The 14,640-nt window shown below is 39.9% G+C and overlaps 1 protein-coding gene across 1 annotated transcript in view; it reads right to left on the bottom strand.

Annotated features, from left to right (window-relative positions):
- The window catches only part of APBB2 (amyloid beta precursor protein binding family B member 2), a 198,340-nt gene that overhangs the window by 89,839 nt on the left and 93,861 nt on the right, over positions 1-14,640 (bottom strand). The gene's annotated exons all lie outside the window — the stretch shown is intronic.

Below are 14,640 nucleotides of genomic sequence, written 5' to 3'. Positions count from 1 at the left end.
GGATATATATATTCCCAGAAGGAAAATCTACAATAAATTTGTTCTCGTAAGTACAAAGGTACACACAGTTTCCTACCCTGAGATACACAATAACCTCATATGACAACAGAGATACAGGGATTATGGGACTGAATATTATTATCCTTGCACATTTGTCACCTTCAATTTTATATGAACATGTATCTAAAAGGAAGATGTTACTACTTTTATACTAAATTGTACAGAGCCATCGAATAGATAAAAATTTCTTTATAGGCAAATACATCTGTCGGGCTTAAATATCTGTATGAATAAGGAAAGGGGAACATACTCGAACTACCATGAAGAGCAGTAACTAAAAGCAGATCTCATGTAGTGATTACTGCAGAGTCAACTGTTCTCGAGAAGTAATTAACACCACTTAAACTACAGGCTTTTACATATGACAATTATTACAGTTCAAAAGAGCTCTTACGTCAGTAAATGTTTACAGTCTTGCTTCCTTTATATTATTTGCATTCCAGAAAAATTCAGAAATAGAAAGGAGAGATGACAGCAACATACTGGATGTGCAATGATAGAAATTCACCGTTTCTGCACTGATAACGAATTCTCAGTGAAACTTGCCATCTTCTGAAAACAGAATTAGCCCAGATAAAAGACTGGGGCCAGCACAACATGCAATCCTGACATAGCATGTGTAAAATGCTAAACCAAAAGAAAAATAACTAAGTCAAAATAACCTGTTCTGGTGGCCTTTACACTGACCCTTTTCCAGTAAAGTTAACAGAATGAGAAGACAAAGAGTTTTCTCTCTCTTCTGAACTTTGACCTCCACCTTACCCATCAGCAAGTCATAAAATAACAACGTACGTCCCACCAAAAGACCTTTAGCGTATTAAATGAAGTAGTAGATTTGTTCATCATTGCAGAATTCAAGCTGCAAGGCTCATTCCTTTCAAAAAGTTTACTTTTAAAACACTACAGAAATTAAATACTCCTCCTTTGAACTTATGCTTGTTTTCAGCATTTTTGACAGAAATTTTTACAATTTTTTATTGTGTCTTGTGGTATCTGGTACTTTTTAAATCCCCAGCTCCTGGAATCATGAGAAAATTGCAGCTTGTCCATTAAAAAACCAAAAACAACCAAAAAAACCCCTCACCAAAAAAACCTCTCACTACAACCCACAGAATCTCCCATGTCTCCCCCTCCAAAAAAAAGCTGAAAAAAATAAAATTAAGAATGAAAGCTTAATGCTAAAAGATAAACAAGGATGCAAAACTGATTCTTGTTTTTGAAGACACATTCTTTTTAGCCTCCCCTTGGGGAACAAGGTGTATTTGTTTCACAAAAAAACCTATAACTTCGTTTTCATTTAGTTTTTAATTGGTTTCTTGGTGTAAATTGAAGCATTTATTCTTATTCATCAGTATTACAGCCTTTATAAATGCATGATATCTATAAGCATTCTTCTGTAATTAAAGAGAGGATGTAAAATAAATGTGTTCATAATAAAAGAGCAACATCTGAAAACTCCTTCTCCTCCTTTCTGAAGAGCACTTCTGCTTCCAGTGCTCAATCTGTCCACTTGCCTTGACTGCAGATGGGGTGGTTTAGCAGAGGAAAACAAGAGAGATCTACTGTGCAAATGCTAGATATATTCCCTCACCTACAGTAAAGCTTCTATTGTATACTTGAATACATTAAAAAAGAGCTTAAAAAAATACAACCGGTAATTACTATTACTAACTATAGTATTTCAAGTGTGGTCTGCAAGGAGCGCAGCTTTTAAATCAGTAGATTTTGCCTGTCTGGGTTTTTTTGTTTTTTTTAATACTATCAAATAGTTATTGCACTGATGTCAGCAAAATTCGGAAGTAGTGAACCTGAAGTGTTGATCGAACACATAGATAGGATCTCTACCTACTTCTGGCAGAGAGACAATCTACCCCTCTGCATCACTCCTGGAAAATGACAACTCAGTTCCTGAGTCACTGCTTAACTGATTTTATGTTGGGAGAGCTGAAGCTTGCCACAGATTAACAACAGTCTCTTTCAAGTTAGACACACCTGACCACCCAAAAAAGGCAGGTTTCCTCTAGGAAGGGTTAAGCACTCCAGACCACGCACGACTGTTTTCTGGACGGGCTCCTTGAAACTAAAAACAAAGTGGATGTGGACAGCAGCCACTGGGAGGAATGCAGAATGGGGCAACTTCCATGTCACCCTACTCCCAAAGCAGCTTCTTTTAAGAAACTGCGTTTTCCCTGTGAAGTAATTGTAGGATTAGACAACCTTAGGAAAGAGGAGCTTCCCATATAGAAGTACACTTGGTATATTTAAAGTACAGGAATCTGAAGTATAGTTATGAAAGTGAGAATTCAACTATGACATGAAATCAAGAGAAATACAGAAAAACGATCTTCTGTCAATGATAACGCATTCATTTTGATAGTTGCAAAAGGGCCTTATTTTCTATATGTACCCTGAATACGCATAGGCAATATAATTTTACAAAGCCCAACACACCCATTTTAGTGGGAAAAAACATTCCTGTATGAAAAAATCAAAAAAACTTCTTATTCTATGCCAGTGGAAGCTTAGCCCTGAAATCTCTATTTTTCCGATGTCCTTCCAGCTTTTCAGATCTCTGTTAAAAAAGCGTTAGTTATGTTTCAGCACAATTAACCATGGGAAATTAATGTAGTCAGGAGACTACAAAGTTCCTTAGTCCATCTGCTGACAGGCTCCAGTGGCAAAAAAGGGAGACTCATTATTCTGGTTTAGTTAAGCACGAAGAAAATAAGGTAATCTGAGTTTAACACCAAATGTTATCTTGAAAGTCTGCTACAGCTACAGAGTGTGACAAATGATGTTGGCTTGCCTAAAAAAAGAAAAAAAAAACTGAACTAAATTTCAAATAATTTTACAAAAGCCAAACTGGATCACTATTTCTTATTAATAGTTTGTTTTTGTAAGGAGCAAATACAGTTATGCTATTTAATTACAATTCCAGAAATGAAGACAAAAAGTTGTGTAAAGTTTTTGTGTGAACTAGCCTTCTGACAAAAGACTGGGGTTTTTTGACCTGGCCAAATTGATTGATTTAGGGCTGGCAAAATGAACAAAAAATTGTCCAAGATATTAGTCAACATTCTTTGACAGATCCCAGTCAAATACTGGCTATAAACCGCCTCACATTTCTAACCCCCAAAATTTCACTCAGTATATCAAAAGTTGGTTTACCTTGAACTTTAGGGAATGACTAGGGGTACTGCTCCTGCATTATTTAGACAGATTTTTTTTTTCTTCTTCCCTTTGACTGCAAGGAAAATAAAGCAGTCCCAGAGGAGGAATTTGTGACGTGTGAAGGAAAAACTAGAAGTCCAGTTCATAATGTATTTTAAACCTATGTAAAAACATCACTTGTCAATTCACTACTGAAATGATGAGCATTCAGAAAGATACCTTTACAGTATTAACTGCACACCATGCACTCTGCAACTTAAGCTGTCAGATACCAGCTGATATTCCACTGAGCAGAATTTTTATCAACAAATAAAATAATTGTATTCAATATCCAGAGCTAAGTGACATTGTCAACCAGAGCTACAAAAAAGAAAAAAGAAGTGTTACTTACAGTTACTAGATGCTCCCGTATAGTTCAACATGTACTGATCTGCTACCAGCATCCTTTAAGTTTGCTATAAACATGTCCCAACAGCTTCATATTCTCCTTCTGTCTAGCATCTCCAACTCAAATATGGGAAAATACAGTGCTATGTTTAAATAGACATTTACTTAATTAGTCTAACGAGGAATGGTGCTTTGGGTGGGAGAAAAGAAAAGCCACCCCCATTCAACTGCCGGTAGATGTAACAGAGGAAACACCACATGTTGACCATATAAATGACTGCATTTTCTAATAAGCCAGGAAAAAATGAGAGGGATGGCTCTACAGGAATTACAGCAGCGTGTGCATACAGTGCATTCTCTACTGAATTGATTCCAGCTTGCAAGACATTGATGTATTCTCTGACTGACTCTGGTCAGGAGACAAGCTTTTGAAACAGTACTTTCAGCCCACAAGCCTTTAGATATCAATCACATCAAGATTTAATCAGCTCAACTTTGGACCAGAACAGCCCCTCACCCTGCAAATCAACCCCTGGAAATATATTTACGGGTTTTTTTTTTCTCCTTAGCTGCCTGTACAAACACAAAAAGAAAAGGCTTAGAAAAACATATGGCAAAGATCCACTCTTTGAAGACAAAACTCTTCTTAAGGCTGCTAACCTGCAACTCCCCGAAGGTGCATTGCAGCAATGGTAGAAATTGATTTAGTGAAAGGATTCTATTAGTGAGAGCGCTGTTCTCATCGCAAAGTCCCTCCCCTTGCTATAATCAATAATTTAAGCAAAGCCAAGAATCATGTCAGCCAAAATGACCGGGGTAACTTGACTGTCTCTTTCTTGCAGAGTAGAAGTAAAATTAAATTAAAGTCTGAATGGGAATGTATTCTAATTTAATAATTAATTTGGCCAACCTGAGTTGTGCATTTTGGCTTTCATTTTGAGAAGGAGAAGAGGGATGGGCTCCTTTGTTCCTTACTGAAAACTTCTTGCGTTCAGGAAAGAGCCAAAAAACCACTTCTAAAAGTAAAAGAAGCCATAACCTTAGATTTAGAGTATTTTATCAGTTACACGCAAACAAGAGACGTGCTCTACAGAGTTACAACTCTTAGTTGAGTATTATGACAATGCTACTACACCTATCTCTCAGTGCACTGCAACTATCTCTGAGTTAATAACCGAAGAAGTGTTTCATATTTAAATTTAGCCCTGCAGAATCTCAATTCAGAAGCAATTAAAAACAAAAGAATAGGAAAAATGAATTTTCTTAATATTAAATTGTGTCACTGTTTAGGAAAAAAAATAGTTTCATTAAGAAACACGTTTCATGAATAGTTCTGAGACTGACTACTTCAAGGTTTTTGCTTGGAAATCATATTAGGTAATAAATTAGTCCAGTGTATCAAATGATGTACACATAAATGATCAACATAACAAACAGCGGTTAAAAACAACCCCTGTAACACAACACCGTATAAAAATGGTTAAAAATGCCCCAGAGACACTATGAGCAGAGAGCAAAAATATATGCTTCAGATTTAGGTTGTCCTCTCCCTCTGAGGATTTCTCATCACTGAAGTATCATGCATAAATGTACTGTGCAAACCGAAGGACACACACCGCTAGGCTTTTGAAATCCAGATCTCAGACACTACAAGAAACCCACTTAATGTCATTATCTTGAGCTCTGTGGCATCCTGATATTGGACATTTACGACCTAATGCTGAGTACCCAGGGGCACCATACATCTCAAAATGAAGCAATTGAGCCTTAATGGCAAATGTATGTGCTTTCATGAGATTGCTTAAAAAAGGCTTCATGTCCCTTAAGGCAGGAACCATACATCCACTCTCAAGCAAGGACTGAGTTCAGAGCAAGGTCTCTGCAGCATGCCAAGTCCCATCATACAAGAGCTCTCCTGGCCCATGGAGATGGCTCAGTACTGCCCTGAATCTACCCACCTTCTCTTGATGCAGCAGCAACGAACCCAAGGCTGCCTGCAACACCATCTACTCCATGTCTCAGTGGTATGTGTTATAGTTTCTGTGTGTTTAGTGCCACAGCTTGCAATAGCACAGTTGTGACTCAAGGGACCCACGACCTCAATTCAGCCAATCCCATATTGTTAGTTAAAGCTGAATTAAATTTCAATCAGCTAAAGCTTTCTTGTGTGAGAGCTAAGCACATGAGAAACCAGTGCACTTAGAGACTGGGGTCTAGAGGAGCCACTAACTTGGGGCAATTAGAAGAAATACCTGCAGGTGCAAATATACCAGGGCAGGAACTCGAGGGGAATTTAGGTCCGTGTCCCTCACTGCAGAGACATCTCCTTCCAACCAGGGCCTGAATCCAGTCCTGAGCTAGGATTTTACTTTCTCTTAGCAATACTTCAGTATTAAATAACTTTCACCCAGAGCTCCCCTGTTTTTGCCTGCTTTAAGTTTCCAGAACTTCTGTGAAGTAACATTCCAGCCTCAAGCACATGCAAATTCCCCAATACTCATTTCTGCTGCTTTAGTCTCAATCTTAGTCCACCCTATTTATTGTCACTGTCTTTGTGCTACTCCCGCTCACCTAACCTACTGACTACAAACACCCCTGCTTGCTTCCAGCTCCTGCTTATCCCAGCTTCCCCTCAGTTTGTGCCAGGTTCTCATTTAGCTCCACAGCTGCAGTTACTCTTCTTTTGCTTCCCCCTCCTGTGGGTCCCTCCTCTCAACAAGCCTCCAGGTCACACTCCCATCTTCCAACCCTTCCTACCTTCCTCCCCACCCCACAACTCTTCTTGTTCGCCCCATCGGCTTTCTGCTCTGCTGAAAGCAGTGGTGAGACAAGCTCACCACTGCTACTAGGGCCCGATGCTGGTATCTCTGCAGGTGAATTGCTGCTGCCCCAGCAACTGTGAGATCCCCCAAAAGCTCCGGGGCCACTGTAAAGACTAGAAACTCATTCTGCTGAGCAGCAATACCACTTCTCTACCACACCTCCTGCAGCTGAGATGTAGGAGCACAGAAGATTACAAACAAGCACCCAAGCAGGCTGCAAAGAGCTCCACAGCACACACAACCCACCTAGCAGAATATACCCATGTTCTCAGCTTGCCTTAATGAACAGGGGCCTGCAGGTTAAGAGTCTTCCCAAAGCTAACACTGTTTTTCCCTTCCCTTCCCCAGATATTTCTATACCCATTTCAAAGCATCATTTGGGTGCATTGAAGTTTGACCTGAGTTCTATAAAGCATTCAGAAGTGCTGAGGCAGAGGTTTACTAGATCAATTTGGGTCATAATTTGTTATACTTGCACAGCTTTATGAACTGGTAACTTTTTTTTTTTTTTTAAGGAGGGGCAGTTAGTCTGATATTAGTTGATCGTGGCTTTTCTTCTGTGCAACTTCCTGACTTACCATCCCTCTGAAAGACCTATCAGGATCCTGACTTTTCCCCATTACCCTCTCTGGTTTCTCTTCTGTGGTTTGTTTTCCCTTCCTCTTTGCTTGGTCCTGTGTCTGACTGGACCTGAACTCTTTCCATGGTCTCAGAAGAGACCTGTGAAGACATACAATCCTAGGCACAGAAAAGCTTTTTCAGCAAGATGCATTCAACATCATAGAGGACATGCAGGATCCAGAATTACACCTGTCCATCCCTGAAACAACAGAAGCTTGTAAAGTTTCCAAAAATAGTCTGTCAAGTTAAGTACCAGACATTATTAAACTATTCACCACTTCTGAAACTCAAGTTTTCACTACAGATGCTCAGAAGAGTCTTCCACTTTGCCACAACACACAACAAGTCCTGTATAAAAAGCACATCCTTAATACCTCTTAACATTACAAGTCAATGTAAACTGCACTACGGAGTTAGGGGAAACTTGTGGTGCTCCGAAGATCTTGTGAACTACTCTATAGCTTCCACCCAGGTGGTACTATGACGCTGGCATTCACTTTCCTGCGTTGGCTCGCCACAACCTCTATTCCCCATTGTCACCTTTCACTTTCCCCCACCAGTGTTCCACATGTTCCAGCAGCCGGGCCTGCATTCATTTGTTTACCCCACGACTATACATTTTACTGAGTTAAAAAACACTCATTTTTAAAACACTCAAAATCATAGCACTGCACTTATACAAAGCAGCACTCTGATTTTGTCTGGATTAGGAATTGTGTGCTTTACTATGCTAGCAACAAAGTGTCCCTGAAAAGACAAGCACCAAATAAGAAATGTAGTATCAAGGGCAAAATAAACCAGCTTGTAAAACTCCCATTCAAGTGCCTAGAAGTTCAGCTGGAATAACGTCAAAATTAATGAAGCTATGTCAGTTAGGACAGGCCCCCATTTGACACTATTTTAGCCAAAGCACTGAGCTAGGCATAGCAATGCTTTGGTAGTCAAAGCACAGCCACTAGAAGGCAACTGTCTCTGAACTCAATCTCCCCCAGCCCTGGAGCACCCAGAGAGAGATGTCACGCTGGGAGAGAGCTTGCGTTTGGAAAGAATATGACAAACCATCTTAGACCCTTTAGGCACAATATAGCAGAGATTAACCAAGGAGTGATTTTTTAGAACAAAGCCAGACCCAGAAAAAGAACAGATTTCATTTCTGTACTGCAGGGTAGATGTTGCAGGCTCTATCCAGCTGGTTAATTAATTTGTGTCACTTGATGTGTGTCCTGCTTAGCCTGCAGTTGCTCCTCCAGAACCCAAGTCCTAGTTCTTGCCTCCTGTCTGCTGCCTGTCTTGGACACCACCAGGCACCTCAAGGGACACCAGGCAGGCAGTTGAATCAAGCCCTCCCTTGGAGGGAGGAAAATGAATGGCTCTGATGAAATAACGAATCATTCTTTTTTCTTTTTGGTAAACAGTATGGAACTGCAACTGTGACGATACAACATGTCCTGGAAAGCCTATTCTATAGTCCCATATTCTGGTAATTGCAAACAGTGTTTGGGACAGGATGCTAATCACTATTGTATAAAACATCTATCCTCCCATTCCTGAATTTAAGCATGTTAATTCACTTCTAGATACTTATTTTTATAAACCATCCCAATTCAAAAGGATGCTGATCACTGCTCTTTACTGTGGAAACTTTGGGTTTCAAGTCAGAGCACTTATCTGAGCATTCAAGACATGGATTTAGGTAGCTCCACTGAGAACTACAGGGTAAAACCGACCTGACTGCCCAAACGCAGCAAGCAGCTCCCTGTGCAACTGATAGCAGCAGTGTGTACTTGAGAGAGTCATCTTTCAAGTTCAATTTACTATCAAGTTCAATTTATTTTATGGCCTTCTAACAGTAGACCCTGAATGCTGATCATTACTGTGAACACTGTGTAACTGTGTGGCCTTTTAGGCTTTATTTCTTTTAAACTGGCTTACTTTTTCTTCCCTAAAAATCTTCTTATAGGGGTAGCTAAAAGGAAAATAAACATGCAGTTAGTTATTCCACACACAGAATGTTACCCACACAAACACTGGGGATATATAGCAATAGTCACCTTTCCTATTTCATAGGCAGTCAGAAAATAGTCAAGTCAAGTCAAGTCCGAGACAATAAAACATGCATTGTTCTTGCTATGTGGTTATCAGTAACATGCAGGATTAAAAAAACCCAGCTCAATATTAGAAGTTGACAGGCCGTTAGGATGCATAGCAGGTGTGAACTAGAGCCCCTTATTCCCAAAAATCTGAAAATTGGATTTTTACCTAGAACCCTACAATTGTATAGATGATAATACATTCTTTCTCTAGTATTACAGGACTAGTGTTTATCCACAGTGTAATCAAATGTATTTCTACTGTAAATCTTTTTCCACACTCAGGAACTCAGAAAACATGTTCTGTAGTAAATAACATACTTATTGTCTGTATCAGATAGGTACTGCAAAGGAAAAACAGTGCTTTTTAAGAGGACATCCATTTTAATTTTGTCAAAGATGCTGGTTAAAATCAGAGGCAGAACTGACCATTGGTATAAATCTTTCTGACTAGTTCATGATTTGCTGTAATTTTTATTGTATTAGACGACTATTCTAACCAGACGTACTGTTATTTCAGAATACCAGGCTCTATTTACAAGAATGACACTCCTGATCCCCAAGGGCCAGTCTCATCATTGTCATTTCTGCACTGGGTTGAAGTCATTTATTCGCAACCTGCTATTAAACTGCCCTCCTGGATTTGCTTGGAGACCAGCAGCAGACAGGCATTTGGTATATGGCAGTCGCATACAGTGGCGGCACTCCTTGAAAAAGAGGGCACTTGTACTTTTGGTAACCCTTTGAATGACATTTTCAACCAGGGAGAAACAAGCCGTTGTGTGAGCCAAAGGCTGAGAAGCTGGGGAGCCAGAAGAGGCTGCTGCTCCTGTGTAGCCTCCCAAAGCTCTGAAAAGAGCAAGGAGGGCAACTATCCTAGAGCAAGAAAACCTGTGTCTCTCTAGCAGCGAGTGCCCCACATCTCAGGGACCTTCCTAATTATGGGGCTATTCCCTGCTCTGGAAGGAATGGGTTTTGTGCAAATTAAAACAGGAAGCAAAAGCAAATTCCAGTATTTTTCTTGGCTTTGAGGCAAACAGAATTCTTCTTTCTTTTTCCAGAGAATTCTCATTCCTAATTCATTAGAGATTATTACATAGAGAGCTGCACTTTACTAAGGAGGGATAACTTTCCACTGAAACTGTTTTTCAGGTGGTGGAATTAAGAAATGTGCCTGCCTTCTACAGACATTCTGGTGAGCTTCTTCCAAAGTGCGGTGGGGGGGAGCGCCACAGAAAACAACACTAGCACCACCCTTATCCTCCCTTAGGTTTGGGCTCTGGATTGTCCACTTGACTCCTGTTTGTGCCACACATTCATAAAATGTAGGTGAAACTGGTGAATACATAGAGACAGAGAGAAAGAATAGGTAGAGGGTATAATAACACAGGATATACTTCCTTTGAAAACTAGACTAAGGAAATTTTCTGGAGAGAGAGGAAGGAAGCATTCACCCTGATTTAAAACCAGCTCTGTGCCGTTTGCAGTTTTAAAGACATCTGGAGCTGGTCTTTGGTCACCCACAATATGCTCTCTCAATGACAGCAGTCATCTGAATGGGTGCAGTCTGTCCTGAGGCCAGTGGAGGAAAGCTAAAAATCCTTATTTAAAAAAAAAAATCTCTGAAAGGTGAAGTCAATGTAGCTCTTGTCAAGAAGCAGATACAGATAATCTTTGGAGGAAAAAGAAGAGTTTCCTCAAAACACAACTGTTATACTGTACTGTGTTTGTGGTGTTTGGTGCCCCTGTTGTTAACGGGCTCTATTACTTTTAACATTACTAATCAACAACATTAATATCCAGCCACTTGTTTTGCATCTTTAAATTGGGTTGTCTTATTTTTGCCTCCTTATTCAGAAAGAGACAAGTCTCTTCAAAACCCCTTTTCATTAGATCGCAAATAAAAGTATCCTGCTATAAGGAGAGTTCAGGAGGATTTTCTCTAAACACTAATACATCCCCAGTGCAAACAATTAAGCTTAAGAGTAAATTGTTCAGGGCCTTTAAACTACATACCTCCAAAACAAAACACATGAAAACAAAACAAACCCAACCCAACACAAAACAACATTAAGTTTTCCAGGATTTGAACAACAAATTATGTTAACAGAAGGAGGAAGAAGACAAGACAATACAGAAGCCCTGGAAGTAGTGTATTGTCATTTTCAACTGTCCTCTCAGTAAAATGGTATTTCTATCATATTCCTGTGTATACTAAAGTGGTAAACATAATCTCTGGATTGAACATTAACAGTTCTCCAGGTATCTGCTAGATTACACTCTTTAATAGATTAACTGTTCTCAAAACTGTATCTTTTTTCCCCTACCGAGATGCAGTGGCAGTGAGGAACCCCAGCTGTGCCCAAAATCTCAGACTGCCAGGATGGGCACCACCAGGGCTCACTGCACGACTCCCCAGTCGGGATGGCTGCCCTTCACCCATGCTGGCACATAGAGACAACGAGGAATGAAAGATTATACTAAAAAGACTTGAAAGATCTACCACAGGGGAAAGCACCGCGTGCCTTTGGAGCAGATGGCCCGAGCAGGCTGGGGCAACACCTCCACTGATGGGATGTTTAAAACCAGATCTGAAAATTGCAAGAGAGCCAAGATATCACCAATCTTTGCTTTCTGAGGTTTATTCTTCTTTGCCTACTCTTAAATGTGGGTGCTCACATCTACTCCGTGACCTCAGAGGGACTACATACAGCCCCCTGGAAATCTCTCAGGTTTTTGGTCAACCACCACTGACATAAATGCATTGGACGTATTTTCTGCTTGCAGGAAACTACTTCTCTGTCTGCAGCATGGCGGAAGGGTGGAAGGGGTTTTGGGAAGCAGCAAGTGTTACTTGATTTCCTTCAGCACTTCCTACTCCACCCACTGCTGTAGCACCCAAGTTATTTGGCAAGTGAGGTAACTGCCATAGCTTGACCTGGCGTGGTGAGAGGCAAATGCTTGTCCATCAGCACCACATTAACTCAAGCAATTCTTGGGAATGAGATGGAAAAAGCATAGGTGATTACAATGCAAAACATCTAGCTGTTCTTGACTCTGCCTCAAAAGAGAACGTTCAGTTCATTTACTCAACTTTTATTTCACCTTCTATTTTATTATCCTTCAAACATCCTTGGAGGTATATGAACTTGCCTAAGGATGGCACATTACCCAGATCTAAAAGGCTGGAGCCCCTAGAACAACTAGAAAATTTGCCCCCAAACAAGGAAGTCTGGAGATATTTGCACCAGTTGTGATTTCTGCTTTTTTTCTACACCAGCAGCACTGCTTTTTGCAGCCCCCCTTTCAGACTCCCAGGAGGAGCTGCAGGAGAGAGCGCCTGAGAAACTGGCCTGTTTTATCATGTCCAAAAGCCATGCCGGCATCCACAGCAACTCAACATTTGATTTCTTAGCTCTCTTCTGTCGTGTCAATTGATAGTCCATTTTGGAAAGAAACTGGAAACACTTAATGAAATAATTTTATCAGAGTGGAGGTAAATTCAAGATAGGCAATAATCCTAAGAGATGGATGTCTATAAGTTGCAAGTTGCAATAGTTGGATGTTTTTAGAGTCCATGAATACTTATATATACAGGTGTCTTAAAACCAGCGATCCAATCCAGTACAGCAGGTCCCATGTCCTAGTTGGTGCTCTCTGACAGTGACCACAGGCATGAGAAAGAAACACCTCTACCACTTTGATCTTGAAAGACAATTTTGAGGTTTTCTAGGGCTTTCTGTTTAAATCCTTTCTTATAGACACTGAACTCATATCTGGACATCTGCTTTTCTATAACTGTCTCTTTATAATACATAGGTTGCTAGTATGGTGAAGGTAGCAGAGAACTTAAAAAAGCCCTTTATTCTGCTTTAGAAGAATGGCAAGCTCTGAGGGCTTTATTAATTGATTTTTTTTTTAATTATTTTTTTAAACAAGGAAACCCCCCCAAAGTCAGCAGGGGAAAGTCTCCCTTTATTTCTGTAGTGCAAAGAAACCACAGCTCAACTAACATTTGGTTACTTAAATAAGCAAACTTGTCAACACCTCAAAACAGCTCAGAAAATTCCCCTTCCTGAGTGCTGAAAGAGCTCATACACCATACAGTGGCAATACACATGTGGGAAGAAAATTTTAATCACCTTATTTAAAAAGAAACAGAACTTATGCTAGCTCTTAGCATCTTAGGCCACACTTACTTAATTAGACTACTTGGAATTACTCTAATTTAGTTTTCAGTGAATATAAATTTTCTACCCCTAGTTTCTCATTGCCAAACCTGGGGCAAGTACAAAGGCAGAAGGAGCCAAGATGCTCAGCATTAAGTTATCTAAGTACCTCCTATTGATAGTTTCTCCAGAAAATGTTATCAGTGATGTCACACATATTATATCAAATATCCTGAGAAATAATATTAACTCAAACAGCAATTTTAGTAAACTAAAAACTTTCTCATTTGGCAGAGGTGACTTCATGAAAATTTTCTCTCTTAACAGCAAAGGTTTGTTACATATCAAAAAGATCAGAAGATCCATTATACATCACATAGTGGGGATTTCTGGCTGTGACTTTAAAAAACCCTACACGTTAAAATAAAAATCACTATTGTCATGATCATGGATGACTGACTTGTAATGCAGCTGTGAATTTGGACCACGGTGGCCTCCAAACAGTATATAACCTCTGCACTGTAATAATGAAATTACTTAAAATACAAACAATATACGATGAACTTCTTCAGCCCCACGTCACCCTTGAGAATTGGGTTGCCTCCCCTCATTTTGACAAAGTTGTACCTTTATATACTGGCTTGGATATAAAAAAAAAGTGACAAAGTCCATTAACTAGAACAAATGAGATCTGTAGAGTTTTAAAAATAGTGCAGATGTGTTGTAAATCACAACAGAGCCAGTGCAGAAGTCATCATTACTGTTCAAATAATTAATGAGCCCAGGCTTCCAAAATATGAAATGCCATGGTCTCAGCTTCTGAGTTACTGTATGGAACTGCTGCACAAAGAAAACAAAACACAGAAATTAAATGACCCAAGGTTTGGGAAGACTTTTTTTTGAAAAAATAAAAGAATATCATCAAATGACTCTGGGTGGAGAGGGGACACTCACAAAGATTTGAAATAGAAAAGTAAAAATCTTTGCTGAACCTAAAAATCATTCCTCAGAAAATTTTGTTTGTTGTGTGTAGGCAGCTATCAGTAGTTTAGCATCTCCAGACAATCATGTACTTCTCACAACATGTATCCATTGACTGGTGAAGAGCAACTATTTATAAACTAGCAAAAGGTGCAGTTAGCATATTTTGAGGACCCTGTCTGTAGTATTTGCTAGTGCCTTTCCTAAAGCAGCAGTAAAGCCGCTAGGACTGAGTGGGAGGCTGCCAAGTGTTCCCAAGTGGACAAGGAGCTGCATGCAAGCCCAGCACTTGTGTTTCAATGCAACCCACTTCCCCACCAAAAGCACCACTAAATCACC

This window comes from Haliaeetus albicilla, chromosome 1, assembly GCF_947461875.1.
Source record: "Haliaeetus albicilla chromosome 1, bHalAlb1.1, whole genome shotgun sequence".
NCBI classification, from domain to species: Eukaryota; Metazoa; Chordata; class Aves; order Accipitriformes; family Accipitridae; genus Haliaeetus; species Haliaeetus albicilla.
Note: the sequence above shows the minus strand (reverse complement) of the source record. Positions and strands in the feature narration are given on the sequence as shown.